Source organism: Carettochelys insculpta, chromosome 6, assembly GCF_033958435.1.
Source record: "Carettochelys insculpta isolate YL-2023 chromosome 6, ASM3395843v1, whole genome shotgun sequence".
Lineage (NCBI taxonomy): Eukaryota > Metazoa > Chordata > Testudines > Carettochelyidae > Carettochelys > Carettochelys insculpta.
Window position 1 is genome coordinate 83,649,881 of NC_134142.1, and position 22,290 is coordinate 83,672,170.

The window sequence follows — 22,290 nt, forward strand, 5'->3', positions numbered from 1 at the left end:
GGCTGCACACCACACGGACACCATCCATGGTGCTATGCGTAAGACCAGATAATTGCCCCTGTCTCCTTTGCAAACACTCACATTTTACACCCTGTGCCCTATACCAGTGATCTTTGTGGGCACCACTCTTCACCCCAGAGATGGGTACACTGCAGTTGGTATTGCCTGTATAGTACTTGGGAAGCACTTTTGGATCCTGAGGAATGAAAATTTAATGTATTATTTAAGCATCACAAATGTGATTGGTGATGAGCAGGGCACAGAGTCCCTATCTCATGCAGTATAAAATGTGAGACAAAGTTACTGGGAGACGCAGAGAAGAATGCAAGAGTGTTGATGTAGTATGCGTTAAATATGTTGTTTGTTTTAGGTTGACACACTGGAGAAGGACAATAAAGATAAATATTAATACCAAATCTCAGCCCTTAGTATTTGCATATAAGGTAATTCTGGACACTTCAGAATCCTGTTTTGTAAGTCACACTTTTGAAAATAAAAATAATCATAATCGGAAAATCCGACAAGTTAACAAAATGGAAATGAATGTAAAATCTGATTACAGGATTCTTGCAAAATACACCCACCTGTATGCGTCTTTAAATACAATCTCTGTGAATTGTTTTCATTCATTTCCAGCAAATATGAAAAGATACACATCCTTGTTCTTTTTCTTATTTACACCTTCTGAATTGACATGAATGTGGGTGAGCATGTTGCTGCATATTAATGCTAGGAAATAATCCACTTGCTGTTATGCTTCCATTATGTGAGTGAATAAAGAAGAAGGGAAGCTCAGACAACTGCATCTCACATCTTCTGTGTTACTTTTGATTTTATACGCACATGGAAAAAAATTAATAGAGACTAGAATAGGATGGTCTCCTCTTTGCCTAAAGAGGAAGCCCCCCACTTTGTGAGCACAGTTAGAGAAGGTGTCATTAATAACACCTTACATTTGTTGACACCTTTCAAGTCCTGGAATGCCTAAATGCTCTACGTACTATGTGGGCACAAATTACAGCTCTCTGGCCACGGTTGGAATAGGTGATCAGTGGCAACCAAACAGAGGAACCAAACACTACCACCTGTGTGTGTAGAAGATCTTTGACCAAGGACATTCAAACAAACCCTGTTACTGTGAAATATGCCATTGAATCTGTAATGTCTATAACGAAGAGACTGGACCATGAGTTCTAATGATTTTATTACCCTGAGTCATATTGGAAATTCAGGTATTCTTCTTTGGTGGAACACAGAATCATAGAATACTAAAACTGGAAGGGACCTCGAGAGGCCATCAGGTCCAGTCCCCTGCCCTCATAGCAGGAGCAAGCACTGTCTAGAGTCTCACCATACCTGACAGGCATCTAAATAACATGCTTTTAAATAGCTCCAGTGATTTACATCTTGATTAATAAAATACTGTGGCCCAACAAGAGAAGAGAGTCTCCTGGTTAAGATAATTGGGCCAGTTGAACACTATGAAGAAGCCAGCAAACATCTAATGCCATGTTTATCCAAGCTGTTTTCGGTTTGTGTTTTGCTGCTTTTTTAAAAAGGACTTGTGTTTATAGGGCACATAACAGATGTTAAGTAGCAAAGGAGAGTGAGGAGCAGAGGCACTAAGGCTTTCAATGGGTAAAACAGCACTGGACACTTTGTTTTCAGAAAAGAACAAAGTGTCAAAGTGGATTGTGTAACCGACAGAGGCATCATTGTATGCTGGCTTGTAGAAGACTTCGGTTGACCTACAAAATAATTTCTGTCAGTCTTCACTCCTGCAATAATAAATACTGTTTGTTTGAATTTGTTCATGCATTGAAGTCAGTTGGCTTCATTTTGCAGAATGCAGGCTCTTCAGTCAGTACAGTAATCCCTTGAAAAGTATGATTTCAAGTTGTGTTTAACTCACATTAACATGAGTTAAGTGCAACTCAAAATCCCGCTCCCCCCGCCCCCGGTTGAATCCCACCCCACTCCCTCAGACCCGCATGGCCCTGGATGGTGCTTGGTCCTGCCAAGAGGGCTGGGAACTAGACTTGATGACCTCCGGAGAGATGTGTGTCTCCATAAATATATGGAAGAAACCCCCACATGGCCCTGGCTCAAACACACACCCCCCCAGCTAGCCCCCTCCCCCACCTAGCATCTGGTTCCAGCTCAGCTCCACCTCGCAGCCATTTGTGCAGTCCTAACCCACCCCAAGCTTAACCCTCCTGTCCTCCCACCATGGCCCAAACCCACTGCCAGGCTTAACCCTCCCCAGCTGCCTCCACCGAACCCCAGGACTTGCTGCTTCTCCAGCTGCAGAACACGCGTTCTGCCATGGAAAAAAGCGGTTCCCTCCCCCGACTTGCATGACATTCGAGTTATGTGAGGGCGCTTTAGGGCGCAACCCTCGCATAACTCAAGGGACTACTGTATGCAGGGTTTTCATATTCCATCTCTTCTGAAAGACTTGTAGAGATGGATGGAGGGGACATGAGCTCTTCTTACAGATGTAGCCTGTTGTAGACTTTGAGGGGCTCTAAGATGGAGGCTCCTATGTGCTGGGAAGATACTTTCTTAACTAAGATGTTCACATTGATTAGCTGGTTTGACAGATCCTCTTTGCAGTTTGATATACCTGGGCACCCAAAAGTCATACTGTTTGACATATCAAGTAACTATGTAAATTTTAAAAGCATAGTTCTAAGCAGCAGCTTGTAGTCTCCACATTTTTCATCTGAAAATCTGATTGCAGCGTGCAAACTTTGGTATCAAATGTTTATATACAAAACATGAATAGCCTAACTCAGTGTTTCCCAAACTGTATTCTGCGGAGCTCTGATGTTTCATATGATGTGAATAGGTGTTCTGTGGAAAAAAAAAAATTGATGCTAGTGATATTTTTCCTTTTCAAATATTAAATATGAAATTGTGTGTGATCAAAAATACTAAGGTATTGAAATAGTATTTTGGTCCTAGGTATATTTAGTATTTATAACACATTCATTATAGTATAGTTGTTATGCTACTTGTACTGAAACGATCAGAGTTGATTCGAATGGTTTCGGCATGAGTCGTGTTCAGAGAAATCACGTGTTGCTGCATGTGGTATGAAGGTCCAACTCTCCAACTTCACTACTGACATATTAAGCAGATTTGTGATCAAAAGATGCAAAAACACTCTTCCCATTTAAAAAAAATTGTCAAATGTTATTTATTTTTACTTTCCAGGAGTTTTCTGTAAAAACAGCAAATTTATAAAAACACAAAATTTAAAAATATTTTCCATACCTAATTTGTTTTGCATTTCTTTTGCACAAAAATATTTTTTAAGTTTTAGGGAAGGACAGTCCTTTTTTGAATAGTATTGTCCTTTCTGTTTTTCTACAAAAGAACAACACTAACAATCCTTCTTTTGGCTTTTATATTGAAGTTATGTTTTGGGTTTGTACTTTATTTTTAATTTTTATGCTTGATTACAGTAAACTCTTTCATATCCATCATTCTATCATCCAGAACACTCAAACGACATTTTAATCATAAGTAAATTTTAGCTGTTTTCCATAAGTACAGTATAGTGAAAGTAAATACAAATGAATGCAGTTAATAAATAAAATACTCTGCATGCATCTTTGTTTGTTAATATCGAATCTTGTTTTTCATTAGTCTTGAGCATTATTAGGTATACCTCTCTCTTATCCAGACTATTTGAATATCCAGCAACTTCCTGGTCCTGGGGCTGCTGGACATGAAAGAGTTTACTGTATAGGTTTGCTAATCGTCTTCCTATTAGAAGGACATTAGCTCATTCAGATGATTTTCTCTTATGTTTTGTTCTTTGTAAAATAAGACATCTAAAAAACCTAACTTTTAAACCGACATTATGTATGGCAATTTTTCTGTATGAAACCCTCCATCCTACCTCACACTCAACCAGCATATAGTATGTTCCGTCAATATATTTCAAGCCCAGAAATGTTTCATGGCCAATTAGTTTGGGAAACGCTGATCTATCTGATACTGTTTATTAACACAGAGTGACAAGGTTCTACATTCAGCACTGGCCAGTAAATTACTTCTGTTCAGTCACTTGCGTAACATGAGGACTGTTTTCCTTGGTTCCACAAACTGCGTTACTGGTCATTCTGAAAGTTTTATTGATAAATCCTGCCTGAATAAATGTGATGGCGATACTATCTCTAGAGCTTTTAATCATCAAAGAAAGCATTAGTCAAGCTGAAAATCCAATAAACAGAGGTCTAGATGTTTCAGAGGAGAGCGGGGGAAGCATACTACCTTAAAATCAACAAGAAGTTCTGTGGCACCTTATAGACTAACAGATATTTTGGAGCAACAGCCTTGGTGGGCAAAGACTCGCTTTGTCAGAGGTCTAATCCCGGAGGTCTGATGGTATAGGCTCACAAAACGGAGAGAGTCCAGAGCTGATGAGGTCAACTCAGTCAGGGAAGGTGTGGCCTATTTCCAGCAGCTGGAAGTGGGCCACAACCTCCCTGACTGAACTGACCTTGTCAGCTGACCTGGTCAACTCTGGACTCTCTCCTTTTCATGAGCCTGTATAATTAGACCTTTGGAATCTCCCTACATTGCATCTGACGAAGTGGGTCTTTCCCCACAAAAGTGTATGCTCCAAAACATCTATTAGTGGATAAAGTGCCATAGGACTTCTCATCTTGTTTGCAGATGCAGACTAACATGGCTATCGCTCTGATACATACTACCCTAAGACACATAATTTTCTAGGTAGAAAAGGCCAAATGTGAGGGGAAAAAATAGAGGTTAGAATGATTATTAAAATTTATATAAGTCAAGGAACGATAAACTAGCTTTCCCTTTATTGCACTTCCTCATGGTAGGTACACTTCCAGATGAGTGGTTATTTACCAAATGAGTTTGACTGCTCAGCAAAAATTGAAACAGCACAGTAATCACCCAATGGGAAAGTTTTAAGTGGACAGTGACAGTATGTTTTACTTAACTGCTTTTATTGCTGTGTCATTTGCCTGTCCTGTACTTTTCAATGTTCTGCCTAGGTACACATTCTGAGATCTTATGATTGCATTTCTGTTTTAAAATTCTGATGTTTCAATAACATAATCATGTTCATTTGCTGACACTTGTCGCAAGATGAAAGGCTACTGAACTGTCTCACTTAGCTCCACTACTGCGCTTTAGGGAATATAGACTTCCGGCCCTGCTGGAGCGTGTTTACAGTAAACTCAAGGCAACTGATCCTGTAGGTGGGGGTAAATTGAAGTATTTTAATCTAGTATTTAGAACAGTGGGTTTGGGCCTTTGGTTTGCAGACCCCTGGGGTTCCACTGACCATGTCTAAGATTTCCAGATGGGTCCATGCTTCCATTAGAAATCTTTTAGGGGTTGGCAAATGAAGAAAAGTTTGGAAACTGCTGGTCTAGAAAGCTTTCTAGACCTTTTCTGGCTTTCTTTGAAGGATTATGACCATAGAGGATATGTCTACACTAGCACCCCCCTTTCGAAAGGGGGATGCTAATGAGATACTACAGGATATGCTAATGAGGTGCGGCAATGAATATGCAGCACCTCATTAGTGTAGTGGTGGCCACAGCACTTTGAAAATGGCTGCTTTCGATCACGCGCTGCTCGTCTACATGAGTCCTTTTCGAAAGGACCCCGCACGCTTCGAAATCCGCCTATTCCTATTTGGATTTTGAAAAAGACCCCATGTAGATGAGCCATGTGTGATCGAAAGCAGCACTTCTGTAGTGCCGCAGCTGCCATTGTGATAATGAGGTGCTGCATATTCATTGCAGCACCTCATTAGCATATCCCTCTCTTGAAAGGGGGGTGCTAGTGTAGATGCAACCAGAGAGAAATAGATTCTAATGTACAAGGTACTCCTTATCAGCAGGAAAAACAGTAGTACAGGTTGAACCTTTCTTGTCCAGCACCCTTGGGACCTGACTGGTGCTGGATGAGAGAATTTGCTGGACAATGGGAGGTCAATATTTTCTAGCACATTACCAATGCTTCCACTGCTTACCGTGCTGTTAAAAGACATGTCGGGGTAAATTAGAGCTAAGTAACAGCACTGAGCATTGAGACCCAGGACTGGTGGCTCTAAACAAACTTTATGGGATCACGGGAAACTTGGATACACCCATGATAAGTGGTTGTCTGGCTTACTAAAGTCATGCCAGATTACAGATGTTACTGGACGAGAGAGTTCCAGATTAGAGAGGTTCAGCCTGTACAAAGGTTCTCTGTGAAATGGACACACAAGCCTAAGTTGTGTGTTTAAGGGACTCCCCAGCAGTGTTCGCTATAATCTGAGTACTTGGGTGGCAAACCAAGGAGAGATTCAGGTGCCACCTACCTAATTAACAGAGTGCTTATGGCCACCCACAGCTGGTTGCATGTGTTCCTACTGGTGATGTAATGGTGATGTTCATCCCTCAGGGGACATAACATTTTTTTCTGCCCATGGATGGAAAAAAATAAGCGGGAATGCTGCTCCCCAGCCTTGAGCGCCCCTTAGAGTCATGCTTAATCTCACTGGCCAGCAAGGGAGTGTGCCTCCTGCATCACCCTTAGATAAATGAAACATGCTCTGTTCCACGTGGCTGAACTACTGTAATAACTCATAAGGAGTACCTGTATCTATAGCCTTGGTGTTTGTTTGTCCTTGTTCCTTTTGGCTTCACTGCCTATCCATCCCTGATAGAAAAGCTTACGGCATACAGTTATTCATGGCCTTTATGCTGGAGGGATGCCTGAAAGGCGAGGAAGGCACCTCACAACTCCACTTTCTCCATCCTCATTCCCCGCGTGCTTCTCCCAAATGCCAAGTGTATTTTGTCATAAAGAGAACCGTGAAGAAAGAAGATTGGGTGAAATGTGCAGAGAGGCTCTAGAATAGAGTCCTGATGTAGGTGAAGCAGGACGGTGCACAACATTCAGGTACGCAGAAAAGTGGTTTTGGTTTTTGTTTTAGTTGTTTTGTTTTATTTAAAAAAAAAACAAAAACTTTTCAATCATGTCCTGTAGATCGCTCTGGTATCTAGAGCGAACCTGCAGCAAGATGCAGCCCTTGTATGCCCTGATCAGATTGGAAGAGAGGAGTCGGCTGCTCTTCAGCTGGCGAGATGGGCTTTAATAAATCTCAGCCAGTTTGTGGTGGCCAGGGCCACTGGCCGGAGTTGTTCTGTAGCTCTGCATTGAAAATGATCTTCTGGCACATGGGCTGCAAGGTCAGAATCTGATTCTGATAGAAAATATTTTATTTCAGCTGCACAGTTTATTAAAAATTCATTGACATAGGTCTGAAAATAAAACATGTCTCCATGTCAGTTTGAGCTCCAGCAAACGCTTGCAGCTAGACACTAGTGTTAGTCTGTGAGGCTGCTTCCAAATAACGATCAGTGCAACAATATTTCTAGAGACAGTGGTTACAGCGGTGAGGGGAACTTGTCTGACAAATCTTCATGTCTGTCGTTCTGTAAATGAGAACAACTGTCTGAGGGGTTTAAATCCCTATTGCATGAAAGGGCTTTGTAGCTTTTAGAGAGGCAAATACTTCAAGATGAGTGGCTGGCCTAGGGGAAGCATTAGTCAGGTCAGCAAAATGTTCAGGGCCTGATTTTTATCTCATTTCTACCAGTGTAAATTAGGAGTTTGTCAGTGGAGATAAACTGGTGTGAATTAGTAACAAAGAGGAAGCCCTGCTAGTCTATACACTATCAAAACAAAAAGCAGTCAAGTAGTACTTTAAAGACTAGCAAAATGGTTTATTAGGTGAGCTTTTGTGGGACAGACCCACTTGTTCAGACCATAGCCAGACCAGATTCTGTTCTGGTCTGGCTGTGGTCTGAAGAAGTGGGTCTGTCCCGCGAAAGCTCACCTAATAAACCATTTTGCTAGTCTTTAAAGTGCTACTTGACTGCTTTTTGTTTTGATGGTGTGAATTAGATTAGAATCAGGCTTTTCATGACTTTTGCCTGTGAGACTGCAGACGGATAAGGTGGATATTTGTGGGCTTGTCTATGGGATGGCAACTTGCTAGAGCCAGCCCTGCCACCGAGAATTGTATCCTAACCATTACGCATGCCTGCTGCTATTCTGCTTTCAGGTCTGAACTCACAAGCCCCTATAAGCAGAACACTCTAGGGCGAAATCAGAGTACTCCTCAGGGAAGAGCGTTTAAAGAATCAACTGCCTAACCTCTGTTGTGAAAGTTAAACCTGAAGCCAGAAAGGATAAAAATTTATAGAATATAAAAAGTGACTGTTACTTAAAAAAAAATCAACCCGATAGTGATGGAATTGGCTTAGTTTCTCAGCTTTCCTTTCACAAGTCCCAGTTCTGTCTGGCTTTTCTCACAGGCTTGCTTTATCAGTGTTCTTTTCACTCCCCACATTCAGGTTGCAGTACAGCCGGTTGACAGCTGAAGAGAAATTACATTTGTTTTTCTTTGAGCAAACTGTATTAATTAAAATGCCTCCCACTGGCTTTGCACATCTCTATAAGTAGCACATATTTCATTAACATTTGTTTTTAAAACCAACAGGCTCATAAACTTAAGACTGCTTTAGCCTAAATGCTTTCCCAATTTAATATGCATAATATAGCTCCGAGGCAGAGCAGTAAATACAGGCACATGACTTTGGGTGTACCGCAATGTGTGTGGTAGTGTTTTGGGTTTGTTTTTTTTTTGTTTTTTTTTAGTGTGGAGGAGAGAGGTAAGTAATGGACTTTACCAGCCAAGTCGACTGTCAAGAACAAACCAAAGAATTAAAGCTATAATTAAAAGGAGCCAAGTTATAACAGTGAATTAGATTGGGATTCTTTTTACCTGACAGGCATGTGTACTGCTATTATCTGAGTGTGATAGGGCAGCGATGATTTTTCTTGCTTTATGTATTACCCACAATCAAGAGGCTTCCTTTAAGTCAAACTTGGGCTTTCAGGGGAAAAAAGTCCTGGAGCTTCAGAATCCCACCTATCACGCTGGAAGGGAATGTCCTTTGTCAGGAATTCCCCTGCTGGAAAGGTGGAATCTGCATGTCTTTTAAAGGAAGCATTTGAAGGCTCCAGGGCTTTTTTTTTTTTTTTTTAAATACAGTGGGAGAAAGTTGGAATTCAGTAGGAGGAAACAGACTGATGCAGTAAGAACCAGGGAGGAGGAGGAGGTGGTGGTTTCCAGTGCTGGTTGGTTTACAGTAAGTCATTGAGAAGGGAATTTTCTGGGCCCTGGAAAGAGCACTTCAGGAACGTGCATTCAGTCATTGTCTAGGTCTTAGGCAAGGCACTAACTGTCCTTACCAGCTTCCAACAGTTCTTTGTTAATAGTGATAAAACTAATCACTTTCACTGCTAACTAACCCTGAACAGTCTACAGTGCAAGAATGAAAAAGAAACCTGTCTCATCTGGGAGTCTGTGTGCAGGGTTTCTAGTGTTTTACCTGTCTCCTACCAGCCCAAGTGCAAAGGCTAGTGAACGCTTTCAGATTTTTGACTGCAACGTTTCTCTGCCAGCATTCGCACATTTGTATACTTAATTAAATGTCCCAAAGATTTTGTCTGTTGGATGTTGCACTGTAATTGTGTTTGTTGACTCAGCCCACGCTTAAAAATGTAGCGCAGTGTAAATGCTCATTTTATTAGGTGGCATAATTCATGAAATTAAGTACTTTAGTTCCCATTAACAGAGAAACAAGCAATGAGTGAAGTCAGAGTTACTCAGGATTTCAGCCAAAAAGCTGCCTTAAGTCTAAAGCAGTGTTCACAGCTATTGTTGTTTAAGAACACGTGGATAGCAGTTAATTGTGAAAATGATCATGAGAGGTGTGCAGACCTTGTTAATTTGGAAAGGTTTATGGCATGGAGGTATCAAGTAACAATCCAAAAAGTGGAACCTTGGTTTGTACTGTTGTTCAGCAGACCCGTGTTCAGCCAATGTGTGTCCTTGAGCAAGGGACTTCCAGCTCTCCCTACTCTCTGTTGGTGATATCCATACACAGCTGGGTGAACCCAGTCTCCACTGGTGAGAGGAACTGCCTTACTGCTTGGCTATCCCTGCCTGCTGGCCAGATAGGTAGAGCTATGAACATGAGAAGTTTGCCCATGGATGGGAAAGATACAGAGAGGACAGCTATCATGAAGGGAAGAGGAGTAAGGAGCGGGAGGTTGGAATTATAAAATGGTGGCTTGAGAGTAAAGGTAGGGACTCAGAGTTAGAAACTGGGGAGGAAATTCAACTAAATTCGGGCCATGCATCCAGTGAAGACGCATGCTGTGTCTAGGACAGTGATTGTCAACCTTTTTACATTTGTGGACCACCTAAAATTTTGAACAGAGGTGCTGATGCTCCCTTTGAAAATCTGACATATCTCACAGACCACTTAGTCCATGAGTGGGGCAATTGTTTTTGTAACCGATCAGGGCCATACTCTTCCATGATATTAATGGACGGGGGTGGGGATCTGAGGTCTAGGAAGGTGGTTGGATGCAAAAGGAAGGTTTAGGTAAGGGATTGGGGTGCAGGAGGCGGTTAGAGATCTGTGACAGAGTTTGGGTGAAGAAGGGGGTTATGACCTGGGGTACGAGTGCAGGAAGGGCGGGGATTTGGGTTGTAACAGGGCTAGGAGACTGGGGTACAGGGTCCGGGTGGGGGGATGGGTTCAGGAAATGGGATGTAGTGTGTTTGGATAACAAGAGGTAGGGGTGCAGGAGGGAAACCAGAGGGCCTGAGGTGCTAGAGGTGGGTTCTGGCAGGTAGGTGCTTACCTGGGTGGCTTCCGGCCGGCAGTCCAGCAATTCCTCAGCACAGCTTCCTCCCTGCCAATCACACTCCCACAAGCTGCTCAGAGCAGCCAGCTATTCTCAGCCACCTGCTGCTCTGCATTGCTGCAAGACCAGGAAAGAGAGGAAGGTGTATGTCACACGGTACCTGTCCTGCAAACAGGCAGTTCCGATTGGCCAGCTTCCAGCCAATGGGAGCTGAGAGATTGTGCTGGGGGTGGTGACAGTGCACAAAGTCTTCTCCCCTTCCTCCCCAGGTTGGCAGTGTTCAGAGATGCACATGGGTGAGAGCAGCTAGCTGCCTGAGACTCCTCCTGTGCCCTTGGGCTGGCTGTGGCAGCTTGGTGGGCTGGATGTAACCTGTGGGCCATATTTTGCCCACCCTTGTCTTAGACTCATGGACCCCAAGTCAAACTGCAATTTAGGGATCCACCACAAGAGAAGCCAAAAAGGTGGTGTAAAAACACTTACCCTGTGTCTACATGTGCCCCTTCCTTTCGAAAGGGGCATGTTAGTGAGCGGGTTCGAAAGATACTAATGAGGCGCTGCAATGAATATGCAGCGCCTCATTAGCATAATAGTAGCCGCGGCAGTTCGAAAGTGCGGCTTTTCAAATCGCACGCTGCCCGTGGAGATAGGACCTTCTGAAAGGACCCCCCCTCAGTTTTCAAAAGCCCTTCTTCTTATCTGGTGATCAGAAGAAGGGCTTTCAAAAACTAGGGGGGGGGTCCTTTCAGAAGATCCCGTCTCCATGGGTGGTACATGACTCGAAAAGCCGCACTTTCGAATCGCCGCAGCTGCCATTATGCTAATGAGGCACTGCATATTCATTTCAGTGCCTCATTAGCATCTTTTGAACCCGCTCATTAACATGCCCCTTTTGAAAGGAAGGGGCTCGTATAGACCCAGCCTTCGTAAATAACAGTGTAGAGTCATGGGATGGGTGTTCTGTCTGGAGTCTGTGGTGTGGTGATTAAAGATAGGGTGAATAACATTGTACATTTGTGTACTTGTCTTACTATTTTCAAACTCTGTTGCAACTCGAGGTTAAAATGTTCGCGTTGTCCCTCCGTGGTGCAGTGAGCCCTTCCTTTGTTTCGGTTCTGAAAGTCATTTAAAAAGATGAGATTATTGTCTTGGTCTATGAAACCCAATTTATTGGCAAACACCCTTCAAGAGAAACTAGGAGAGGGGGAGGAGACTTGTCTCAAAAAGCTATTTGTGTTAAGCTCTGTAGGTTTGTATCTAAATGGAGTATAAGACCGTGGTGTAGTTGTAAAGATTCACAGGCGTATCTTATATGTTGAGTATGAGGAGAATGTGCAGGAGGCGTTTTATTATGATTCGCTCTTGATACGATAGTTACCTTTTAAAAATCAATCAGTCCATATGGCTGTTGTTGCTTCTGCTTAACTAGAGTTGGCAGCTGAGGTTAGATAGTTGAGCACTTGGCAAGTGTATTTCTGAATGGCCCTTGCCTTCCTGGGGGTCTGCCCAGAGCCAGCTTCACAATAACTCTTTGAGAAGTACCATAACCCTTAGGGATACATGGCCTGAAATTATAATGAGGCAACAGAATGAAAGTATAAACATAAAGGGAACAGCCTTGCGAGGTTCATTGCTATGAAAAATGGGTCACAGACTGCGAAATAAACCCTTCCCCGTGAAATCTGCTCTCCCTATTGTTCTGGGAGTGCCCTGTCTGGGGCTTCTAGGCCTGCTGGACTGGCAAGGGACACAACTTGTCATCCCTTGGACAGCTGCTCTTGGTAGGGAGACCAGACCTTTCTCCAAAAGCAAAGCAGAAGTGAGGGAGCTGTGATGACTGGCCAGGTTCAAGACTTCCACCCCTTGGGGGTTCTGCTTGGCAGGGCTCCTACTGCAGCACAGGATGCCCATTTTTCTGAGGGACTCCCAGATTTGCCAGAGCTTGTTTGTTAATTTGCCACTAGCAGGGGCTAGGAGCTCCTGGCTGGGGCACTGCCAGCGGTACAAGGCAGAGTCACTTGCACCTCTGGGAACCTCCTCTGGCACTTGTTGGCATTACTTGCTCCTCTTGCTGCAGGGAGGTGGGCTCTGCAGGCATCTTAGAAGTGAAAGTTTCAATCCCATGACCGCCCACCCCATACAAGAGCTTTGTGATACTCCCCACCTCCATCGGCTTTTGGGTCAGAACCCCTCACTGTTACCACACCAGGAAATATTGCAAACATCCGAAATTGTGAAAATGACCAGTTTTAAAACCCTTTGCCTGTGAAATTGACTAAAATGGACCCTGAGTGTGGTAGGGCCACAGGTATCGGTGGTGGAGATCTGACGTTGCTGAAAGCCAAGCCCCAGAACTCTTTATATTTTCAGTTTGGGAGAGCGAAACCTTGATGTTACACCCCTGCCCCCGCTCCCATTCCCACTTCTTGCCAGGCTTTTTTGGTGTCAGCAGAGTCCCTTATGTGCAGAGAGAGGCATATTTGCAGAGGGACTTACCGTGGGAGTTGCTAATTCCTATGAAAATTCCCATGCTTCCTATGTGAAAGGGAGTTGTCCAAAATGAAACTCTCTCAGCTCCTTCCTCTTCCTGAGTTGGTTTCATTTTAGCTCACCTGTGCCACAGCCCTACCTACCTTGTGTGCAGAGGCAGCAGTTTGAAGTCAGCAGCTGGAAGAGATGGGTCATGTGAGGAAAAGCAGGTCAAAATGGAAGTGCCAAATAGACCTAATGGTGTTTAACAACGCTGAAAAGCAATGCCTCATTTTTACTGAGATAAATTGCAATAACTCTTTCAGAGCCAGACAGGATTACACATTCTCCTTGTTCCCTGTGCTAACAGGTAAATGAATATTCTTCAATGTAGCATTTTCTTTTCATAGATATTCTCCAGCTGGCCTTTTCCTTGTTTATTTGCAAATAACATTCAGACATGCAGAACATAGCATCATTCTGCAGAGAATGTGGTATTCAACTGCGTCAATAGGGCATAAGCTCCTGCATTCAGGATCTTGCCAAATGGGATTTTAGTTGAGATTGAGGTCAGTTCAGTAACCCTCCTTAGTTCCAAGGGGAAGCAAGTTCATTTAAATTGCAGCATTAATTAAATCTGCAGATCTGCTTTAAGCAATCTGATATTTAATTAAGGAAGAAGAATGGGGTTGGGATAGTAAAAAGCGAGTGGCATAGTCATCCTTTGCTGGAGTTTGAAGTTTTCTAGTTCCCTTTAAATGCATTTTTCCTGACTCTTTTTTAAAATGTTTCTAGGAATATACAGACAGATTATTAAGAGTGTTCAAAGTATTTTGATCCTTGCCACAGGAAATTAACTACTTTCTATGTAGTCAGAGAAGTTCAGAGCACTTCACACCAAACCACGTATTCAACATATGTAATATGCATGTGTGCTATGATATTTTTAGCCACCAAATGACTGCTGATAGAGGGCATATGATGGACATTTTATTTAAATGGATTTAGAGTAACTTGTACAGTACTGTAGGTCTATAGAGGCACTATTTCAATGTAGGTTGTTATAATGAAAAACATGCTTTTGAATTTTCAGCATTCCTTTCCTTTTTTTAAATTGGACGTTACAAAAAACAAGTTGGGATTTTGCTGCATGGATTGCAAATTACCCAGGAGAGTGAAATCATTGCATTTAGATGCTACACCTCTCCTAATCTATTCAGTACCTCCTAGTTAATAATACATAGGACCCAAAGGCTCAATAGCCCTTAGACTACTGATATAGAAAAAATACCACCCATTCGTTTGTGTTACTGGTAAGGAATCAATAATCAAACCTTCTTACCTACAATTGTACTTCAAGTGTCTTTTTGGCACCATTGGCTTCTTGGCTTCAATTAGTATTCTTTTAATTATCTTTTTAATTACCCCCAATCCATCCCTGGGAATGTACTATTTGCCTTGCTCTCAGGAGCATTAAAATGAGCAATTCCCTTTTGCCATTGAGGGTCCATCTTCACTGTAATAATTATTTTAGGGAACTTGGCTAGGACATGCATGCCCTAACGTTGTGAAAACATACTTGTCTTACAGGGGACTCTGATCTGCACAAAATTTTTATCATATACCCTCACCTTAGTGCATCATTGCCATGTCCAAGACTCTAGCACAGGGGTGTGGAACGTTTTTTGGGTTGGGGCCACAGACCTACAGAAAAATCAGTTGGAGGCCACACTCAGTGGGACACAAGCAAAAATAAACAAACTCCAACTCCCTGCAAAAGCAACCCTCACTGATGTGGCCCCAACTGACACACCCTACTCTTTTCACACTGCAGTCCCATGGGGAAAAAGGGGAAGGACCAAGGTTCAGAGCTTCCCCCAGGTCAGATTAACCCTACTGAGGGTCAGGGGCTAATAGCTTTTGTGTGCCCCTCCAAAGCTCTGGGAAGGGGGCAAAAATGAGGTTTCAGTGTGCAGGGCGGGGGTTGGGGTCAGGATCTGGGCAGGAGGAAGGGTGCAGGAGCAGACTGGAGTTTCAGGATTTGAAGTGGAGTGGAAGTGTGGGGTCTGGGTGGGAGGGAAGGTGCAGGGGTGGGCCTGGTGTGAAGGGTCTCGGAAGGAAGTCAGACGATGGAATGGGCACTGAGTGGCCATCAGCCCTGCTGCTTGAGTCTCAGTGGTAATTTTATGACAAATCTGTGTATTATCTTAAATATTTGTCCTTCCTGTGGCTTCCTTGAGTCTAGTACTTTGGTTCTCTGTAGCATACTGGATAAATCGAGGAAAAGTGATTTTAATAATCTGAGCTCATCGCTAGTGAGTAACGGTGGTTTTCTCACCAGATGCTATGCTGTTTGGAAGAGTGTCATTTTTAAGGTAAGACTTCAGAGAAGCTATTGAACTTCTTTAGTGCTGTTTTCATTCTCTGAATCCCACCAGTTCTGTATAGTGTAGTCTTGCAAAATTGTCATGAAAAAATCCAGCAGTTATCTATCCATGCAGGTGATGGGAAAATTAATGTTTTACTTGTCAGCCCCACAACTACCACCACCTTTCCCATCAAAAGTGTCCTGGCTGACTAGGCTCTAGCAAGGCTGCTATAATGCATCTTTGACAGATGGAAATATTTTAGAAGGATAAAACTTATAAAATGGTTTTCAAAGGGTTTAAGCTAAGGCTTTATGGCACAGAAGGATTGGCTTGCATTCTGCAATAAATTCTTTTATTAGACCTAAAAGCTTATGTTTCTATAACTGACAGATGTTAAGGGCATAGGTTTAGATAAAATGCCCTTGATGTTGAACTGGTTCTCATGTGGTCTTGTGGCACGGACTCACAAGAGAGCCTTTTACCGCCTGGGTTGATGAAGACGTGCTGAGTATGCGCTGGGCCTATGTTGTATGCTGGAAACTGCTAGCCAAGGTCCCGGAGATCAGCTATGCATAACTCTTACTTATGTGGTTCAGAAAAGAGTTTGATGTAGAGAATGAATTTCTCTCTCTTTCAAGGATTGGTGAGTAAAGCTTTACTTCACCACTCTCACTTCCTTCCCCCTCTTATCTCACAAACTTCTTCTGACTGTATTACATAGTCTTTTATTTTTCTGGCTACCAACCCTGGCCCTCCTTGACGACCTGACCTCTGCATACAGAGCCTGGTCTTTGCACTCCAGTTCCTGCCCCAGTCTTGTTAATACAGCTTTTTTTGCTGTCGTGTCATGAAGAGGTACTGCTGGTGACAACAGTCTTGAAATGACAGTCATGTTCAGAGCATAGGACAGTTTGGGGCAGCCACCCAGGACCCATGCTTTGGGGGAGCCCCACTGCAACCACCTCAGCCACCTGAACCATCATGGTGCAGTGTCAGGACCTGTGGTGATGGGGCTTGTGCTACGCCTGGCCTCCCCCCAAGGGATGGCCCTTATCACAATGAAATGCACCCACCCTTCCACCTGGCTTTACTGTTCAGATTCTGGGAACCAGGCAGTCTTATGGTGACCACATCCCTGGGATTGTATGTTCTCGGAGACGGTTTTTGTTTCTAGACAAGACATGAAATGCACCCAGGCTGTTATCTGGGAGGCAGACGTGGCATTACAGCATTCATGTGACTCTGACTTCTTTTTTTTCCCCTGAAAAAGACTTCTCTCCAGACTGACACAAAAATCAAAGCCACTTGACACTTGTCTTACAAGTGTTTCCATGCAAGCCACAGAGAGGCAGCCAATACCTACCCATTCTTAGTGTAAAAAATTAGTAAGGAAACATTGCAAGGGCATTTATTCAGAACCATCTCATGAGTTTTTACAGAGGACGAACAATTTCATGACACTTACGTACAATTACACATTCAGGGATCTCAAGGAATGTAAAAGTTGGGAGTGTCATAAATAAACCTACCAACCAGCAACAGTACATTAGATTCTGACTTTCTGTTTAGCAAAAATTCTACCACCTGCAAAAACAACTCCCTTAGACATGATGTTTAAATCTGATATTCTGATTTTAATCTGTTGTTCGTGATATTTTTGAATTTCTTGGCCTGTTGCCTGACAGCTTTGCTCATCCAAAGAATTCAGAATTGCAAATGAAAAGTTCAAATCAAGCTAAAAATAATAAAATTATAGCTGCTTCTGATTTCCACATCTGCTTCCCCGAGGTTTCTACCTTCTTGTGTCAGCTTTCACACAGCATGGGACCTAGATGTTTTACAATATAGTATAAATTTGTGTTCTGTAGCATCAATCATGCAAACCACATCTTAAAACTCGGAACAAAACCACATACAAATATAGGGATAGCTGGTAGCTCCACCTACAGTTATAGTTGCTCAACACTTCCCATTTGCTTACAACTTTATCAAAACCAAATTTGCTTACATCTTTACCAGATTTCGTCCCTTTCAGCTGTAATTGGTTCTGCCAGGTGTCTGCCTCAGACTGACTTTTTTTTGGAAGGTTCATCAAAAGCAGGTCTACCAGTTCTCAGGATGATGAGGGGGGGGAAATGTGTGTCATGCAGGTTTAGAAAGAAAATCCTTTCAACTATTTAGATACAAAGCTCTACACTTTTCCCATGTTTTGGAGGTGGGACTTGAAATTGGTCAGGTGTCAAGATTGTGCTTTTTATGCTCCCCTTTTAAAAATGCCCCCTTTTGGCCAAGTTATAAACCTTTGAAACAGTTCAGTTTGTACATGCTTAGCAGAGACTTTCTGGAGTTTGATGGCTGAATGCTTTGTGGATTCTATTGTTCTGGACATGCTCCAGCTGGAAATCACAAAGACTGAACAGCAATTTCTCTGTAGCTGCTTCTCATGGTTGCTGTGGTGCCAGGTCAGGAACTGAGCAGGGAGACTGCATCTTGTAAGACTCATTACTGGGTCAGCCCAGTGGCCCAACCACCCCGGTATTCTTGTCTTCTGACAGCGGCTAATAACAGATGCGTCAGAGGAATAAACAGAAGGATGCAATTATTGAGTGATCTATCCACTGTCATACATACGATCCTTTGTTCTGACGGTCCGAGGCTTAAGGGTTGCATCCCTGATCATACTGACTAATAGTTATTGATGGGTCAATGCTTCAGGAATTTATCTAGTTCTTTTTTTGAAGCCAGTTATAGTTTTGACCTTCCTAACATCCCTGGGCACAAGTTCCACAGGCTGCCTGTGCATTGTGCAGCCATCCTTTTGTTAATTTTTAACTTGCTGCATGTTAATTTTATCAGGTGACCCCTGGTTCTTGTGTTTTGCAAAGGACTAGTGTTTTAGGGGATGAGTCTGTTGTGCGGTGAGGCAGTTGGTTTGCTGCAGGACCCCTTCCTCATTTGTTACAGAAGTTAAAAGGCAAGTAGTCAGCGAGGTAGAGGACTGCAGGAAGAGAAGGGATAAGAAGAAGCAAGGGTCGTAGGAAAATCAAGGCCAACATTGTCAACAGAAGAATGATTTGGGCTGCCTCATCTGAAATTCCTCACAAGGAAGATGATATTGAAAATCAATGCTCAGCACTTTCTGAACAATCAAGACCTTCTTTTAAAAAGCCTTGAGCTGAATGCCAAAAAGCACTTGTCACTGCGTAAGGTTTATGCACAGGTCGGTGGAATACGCGGGACAACTTTCAAGAAAAAGGGCAACTTTCAACTGCATCCAGAAATAAGTTGGAGGGGTTTGCGCTTAGGAGGGTGATGACATGTTTCTGAATGTATTGGGTAGATGGTGGATGGCAGCAGGCAGGTATCTTGAAGTAAACAGCTGGAGCTAACAAATCTAGTACTTTTTAGTGTATATATAGTATTTATGAGAGCAATCTTCTATTTTAAATGGTGAAATTTACAATACTGTATGTCCCATATTACCATACACTATTAAGAGAGCATTTTGGTGCACAGCACAGTCTGAGGTAAAGCACTGTACTTCCAATGACTTGGTTTGGGGAAAAAAAAACAATTAAGGTTGAAAGGCAAAATTAACTAACTTGCAATTAATTTCAGCAGTAATTATGTAAAAAAATCCAGGCATGGTAGAAGATGAGGAGTGTGGCATAGTTAGTTGTGGGGGGATTTTTTTACTACTGTAATTACAGTGATGAATATGCATGAGGCTCTTTGGGAAGTAAAGCACAGCAAGCAATTGTATTTAATTAAACTTTTTAGCTATCTTAGCTATGGAAGCTGCTCTTTGTTTTAATCCCATCAAAACTATTATAAAACTCCCAGAAAAGAAGTTGTACTCCAAAGGATGAAAATGCCAGTTTATAATACATTGTTCTTAGCAGAGATCTCCAGGGTCATCTATCATTTCCTGAGCCATGGGTAACCATTATAATTTAGTTTGCCAGCTCTTGATGTTTTCATGCATGGACTTGATCAAAGCAAACTTCATCTTTTATTGTTGGGGTATTTAAAGTGTTTTGAAGAGAAGAGTTGGTTCAGAGTGCTGTTGTGTAGATGGAAATAGTCCTGATCTTACCAATGTAGGTTAAAAAAAGTCCATTGAGGTCACAATCAAGCTCTGAGTCTCCAGAATTCTTTGTTGGGAGCCTTATCAGTAAAAAAGAAAAAAAACATGCAGGAGTTTGTCTAAACATTTAAAATGAACTAAATTGGAAAGGGAGGGAGAACAAAGTCACAAAAGAGCTCCAATTCTAAATGTTTCCTATGTTCTATTTAGTCCAAAAACCCCTATGTTCCTGATTCTCCTTTCTGATGTGCATGTCCAGTTGATTTTTAAACTGTTGGGTAGACATTTGGGTGAAAGGCAAATGCTTTTATGCTGGAACCAATGTTTCCAGACTTATGCTGTCATGTGGATCTATATGGATTTTGCACAGCATAGGAAAAATATCATGTGTACCAGGGGCTTAGTGCTTAGACACTGCAGGCTACACAACAAATTGCATAAGAAAACGTATTTGGAATAGCACAAAACTTACAAAAGTTTTAAAATCTTTTCCAAAGAAGCCATTTGTTATTGATCTCTGTCTGCCAAAAACATTCCCTAGTGAACCCCCCTTTTAAAAGGCAGCCAGCTACTGTCAAAAAAAAAATCCCTTTGACTTCTTAAATGCTATATAGTCATCGTGTTGTAGTTATATACAGTAATACAGCTTGATTTCACCTACTCACCCTTTTGTCTGTCAAGTACATCCATAATTCTTCTTGTTCCTATATTCCATCCTAAATTTAAACCTTTGACCTTTAGTTCTGCTCTGTCCAACAACCTTAAAGTAAGTCATCAAGTTTAATGTTATAGTAACCTTTAGCTATTTGAAATACTTCAATTGTGTCACCTATTAGTCATCTTTTCTCAAAGCTAAATAAATCCTACTTTTATTGCTCTCTTGATATTTATGCCTTTTTCCCCCCTTTCTTTGACTTTGTTTCTTTATGCTGTACTCATTCCAACCTAATTCTGTCTTACTTCAAATAAACTGACAAAATCTGGACACTACTTCAAATGTGGTCTCAACAGGGCCTTATAAAACAGTATGTTTAGACTTCTGTAATACTGTGCACATTATAAGCCAACATCCTATTAACCTTCTTTACTGCTGCTGTGTAGGATCAAGAATGTGTCAATGTAAGATCATTTTCCTCTGACAGATTGGCTAATTCAGTGCTTTTTAAACTATCTTTACCTGTACTAATTATTATTATTTGAAGTCTCTCAGATACCAAAATCTCTTCATTTGTCCTCCTGTACCATAATTGTTAATAACTCTGTCCAGATAATGAAGATTCCTGTCTCTGAATGTTATTTTAGAAGTCATCTATTCTTTTTCCGCATTGTGCACAAATTTTTTCCTATTTGGAATGATGCACAATTTAATAACTTTTTCAGTCAATCAGCAGTGGTCAGAAGGGAAATAAACATTTCCTTGATTTCTCTACAATAAATAACAAGTTTCCTATCTTTAGTAAGAGTGAATTAAACATATCCACTTCCACAGACTGCTTTTATTCATACCAGATAAAAATCCTGTGCCAAGTGCAGTAGTTTGCTCCATTCTATAATTAAAGCAATATTTTTTTACTTTATTTATGTGAAAACTTGCTGAAGTGAGACCAGTTTTTTTTTTTATCATATGTGGGTCAAAAGGGAATGAACATTCTGGATAGACTCCCAGCTATGGTAATATCTTGATTTACTATCTGAAATACTATTCAAATACCAGCCCCCCCCCCAAAAAAATCCAATTTTTCTTTGCACATTACTGAAGGAGATGATCTCTTTATCCCTTGTGTGCACCCATGATTTGCTTGTAAGGCGTTTGAATTTATAGCTTTTTCAGTGGCATGTGAACTTTTTATAGTACTGAAATTAACAGTATTGCAAGATCATGTTGGACTTTCATGTCACTTGTTGCAACACCTAGATATTAAAATAGGTTGCTAGATGTAGAGGTTTTTAGTCACTTGTGGTGGGGACTAGTATGGGAGTATCAAAATCAATTGGAGAAAAATGGCAGATTCTGTGCCTACCTGTGGACTGTGAGCTGAACTATACATTCTGAATTTCATACCCCCAGCAGAGGCCACTCAAATACATTGTAGCAGCTGTACATAGCTGATAGGTCACATGGAAGACATCCCTAGAATATTATCCCTAGAATAGTAGTTCAGGGTACTGCTATTAATTGTATAGAGCTTTTCGCATCTTGAAGGGGTTCAAATCCAGCCCAGGTTGGTGATGACTGAAAGTGTGAGGCTTTTTTTGGTGTTCTGTAATCAACTAGGGAGCTCGTTTGGCCACCAGTGATAGTCTGTCTTGTCGGTAGTTTCATTAGGAAGACCAAGGACTTGAATGAGTCATGAAGACAGAACTGTCCTTCCCCCCAAGGGATGCTATTACCTACCAGAAAGAGACTAAGGATAGAGTCGCACTACAGCGGAAGATCAACCCGCTCAGGGTTGATCTTCTGATGCTCAAAATGATACTCCCAGGGGTCGACCCCTGTACTCCTTGGGAGAGATAAGGATTGACCTGCCAGGTGGACAGACATAACTCAACTGTAGATAACTAGATTTTAGCTACACAATTGAAGCAGCTAAC

At 42.0% G+C, this 22,290-nt stretch overlaps 1 protein-coding gene and 1 long non-coding RNA gene across 5 annotated transcripts in view; one reads left to right on the plus strand and one right to left on the minus strand.

The window, feature by feature from the left end:
* LDLRAD3 (low density lipoprotein receptor class A domain containing 3) overlaps positions 1 to 22,290 on the plus strand; it is a 183,526-nt gene that overhangs the window by 136,742 nt on the left and 24,494 nt on the right. The gene's annotated exons all lie outside the window — the stretch shown is intronic.
* LOC142015086 (uncharacterized) lies at positions 10,803 to 13,451 on the minus strand. Its single transcript, XR_012646095.1, has 3 exons — positions 13,407 to 13,451; positions 11,805 to 11,888; positions 10,803 to 10,890 (listed from the first exon to the last, which is right to left on the minus strand). It is a non-coding gene; the product is annotated as an uncharacterized LOC142015086 (long non-coding RNA).